This window comes from Prunus avium, chromosome 2 (genome assembly GCF_965620075.1).
Source record: "Prunus avium chromosome 2, drPruAviu1.hap1.1, whole genome shotgun sequence".
In the NCBI taxonomy this organism is placed as follows: domain Eukaryota; kingdom Viridiplantae; phylum Streptophyta; class Magnoliopsida; order Rosales; family Rosaceae; genus Prunus; species Prunus avium.
The window spans coordinates 6,349,481-6,352,303 of NC_142285.1; the positions used below are offsets into that span (position 1 = coordinate 6,349,481).

The 2,823-nt window shown below is 33.0% G+C and overlaps 1 non-coding gene across 1 annotated transcript; it reads right to left on the reverse strand.

The window, feature by feature from the left end:
- Window positions 1–372: 372 nt before the first annotated feature.
- Window positions 373–487, reverse strand: LOC148296352 (small nucleolar RNA Z278). The gene has a single exon (XR_015834237.1). It is a non-coding gene; the product is annotated as a small nucleolar RNA Z278 (small nucleolar RNA).
- Window positions 488–2,823: the final 2,336 nt, after the last annotated feature.

Here is a 2,823-nt window from a genome sequence, read left to right on the forward strand (position 1 = left end):
TCTACCTTTTGCTTTATATATATAGATAAAAATAATTAAATTGAATAAAAAAAAACATGTACACAAAATTAAAAATAAGAAATCACATGAAGTTACCATAAAAATAGTCCAAAAATTCACAAAATTAATAATAACACGAAAATTCTTTTAAGTACGTTCAAATGATCAACAAATACTTATGTTATGTTGCTTTATTTGCCATCCACTCATTAAACATCTCAGTAGCCAAATTATCCCTCCATGCAGACCATCCTCATATCTCGCTTCCTCTACACGTCAAACACGTTGGATTGTAACATCCTTAGCACCTAATCTTATCATACAAACCAAACACACAAACACTGGATTTTGATGCAATAATTCAAATTAAAAACCTCAGTTAAATCCATTGATGTCATATGAAATGTAGCTTCACCGAGGGGTACTCCCTGAAAATAGGGTCTCAGTTCCACTACACCTCAAACAAGCGGATGCAATCATCCTAGGTCAGAACAACAAAATATTCAAATCAAAATTGTAACAAGAAGATTTTCAAAACATAAAACAGCAGATCAAGCAACTGACACAAAAACTTTTCATTATTAAAAAATAAAAATATGACTTTAGAAAATTACTTTTGAACCCAACTCACTCATAAGACTTGAAAAAATATTTTAAACTGATAGTAATAATTAAGGACCTATACTTGAAACTGATGTTCATAATCTCCAATTAATCACCCCAAAAAATAGCTAACATGCAGTCTTTGCTGGCACATTCAAAATGCATAGTATGAACCCAAAATTCAGACTTGTTGGTCCAACACTAAACTCTAGAAGATTTGTTCACAATATCCCATTCTTCTTCCAACAAACAAAAGAATTAACAAAACACAAAAACCCACCCCCATCATCATCATAGCCCTTCTGCATATATCTTCCACCAAAACAGCAAACTCACACACTCCCCTAAAAACCCTAATCCTCCGAAACCCATTTCACAAAAACAAGAAAACTCCAAGTCCAAGCTCCCCCACCCCATCAGTCAAAGGTTCAAACCACACCCTAATAGCTAGTAATTAAAACACTCTGAAAATATATTAGGCCATGATAGTCTATGCCAACCCTACTAAATCTGGAATTTTGAAGAGAAAACATACAGAATATCCAACTAATAGTATTAGATTACCAAATAGCCCTTTCACTGCTTGCTCAAGATCCAATACTTCTGGGTATGAAATAGCTGATAGCCGAAACCATGGCCTTGAGAAAGAAGACCAACGTACAAATCACTAAATCATTTTTGGGAAGAAAAAAGGGCAGGAAACCTTATACTAAATATATGCATAACAATCTGTCTACAGAGAGAGAGAGAGAGAGAGAGAGAGAGAGAGAGAGAGAGAGAACATTTGGGAACCAAAAAGATTAATATGAGATTATGTTCCTGTGGTGGTGTGTGAATGGGAATCAAAAAGATTAATCTAAAAATATGTTTCCAATTATTTCAGAGTATTTTCACAGAGATGTTTTCCTGCTTTTAAATTCCCTAAGAAAATCAATGATTTTGACAAATTGAAAAAGGAAAAACACAAGAAATAATGGTATAACAAGAAGGTGTTATATGTTAAATATTTCATGAAATTAAATCAATAGAACAACACCACCATGAATCACATTAGAGTAAGCCAATAAACTTAACAACAAATCAAGAACACTAACCTGGATTAGAAGAAAAAGACATGAAGGTCTGCAGGAGCCGTCTTCTATTCTTTGCAATTCCAAATGTTAATATCTTAATAGGGTTGATAATATCTTAGCGTGTAATTGTAAGAATAGGACTAGCCCTTTTATATTGAGAACAATACCTTATACTACAAAAATAGAAATAGACGACGGTAATCCACCGTCGTGTATTCGGTTTTTCAACCGTCGTGAAATCGACCGACATCTTTTGATGCATAAAACCACGACGGTAAATCCCCGTCGTTTATTATTTGTAAAGACGACGCTTTTACTAAAAACCGTCATCTATTATATGTAAATAGACGACGGTTTTGAGTAAAAGCGTTGTCTATTTACATATAATAGACGACGGTTTTTTAAGAACTTTCGTCTATTTGATGTAAAAACGACGGTTTTTGTTAAAGAACTATGTTTTATTATATCCAAAGACGTCGGTTTTGTTAAAAAGCCATCATCTATTAAATGTGAAGACGACGATTTCTTGAAATATTGTCGTCTATTAACTCTAAGACAATGATTTTTTTTTAAAACCGTCGTTGATTGTATTAAAAAAGACGTTATGGTGTTAAAAGAGGTCATTGATAATATATACAGATGACGGGTTTTCCAATAAAACCATCGTTTTATTATATTTAGTTTTTTGAAGAGTCAATAGTTATTAGATAGTCAACCAATCTTTATTCTATTACATACATACTTCCTACCTATAATTAGAAATAACGGAGCTCACAAATTCTACTAATTTTATTTTAACTTCATCAATTTGTTCTTGGGTTGACTTAGCTCTGCCTTCTTGCACATTTTCCAAGTTGTTGGTGTCGGAAAAGGAAAGACCTGCACGAAAGAGACCCCAATACTCTTAAACATAAACTTGTTTAGCAGTAACCTAACCTTAGAAAAAAGATCTATGCAACTCTAGAATGACAGCAGAACACAATTGGCATAATTGGCAAAGTACCTGTTCTTGTGGTGGCACCATAACCTGTTCTTGTGGTGGCACCATAACAAACGAAAAATCAGAGATTCAAAAAATTAACAATGAAATTCCAAAATAATTAAAGTAAACAACAAAAACAAAAGTATTTTGGACCCGATGATGTTG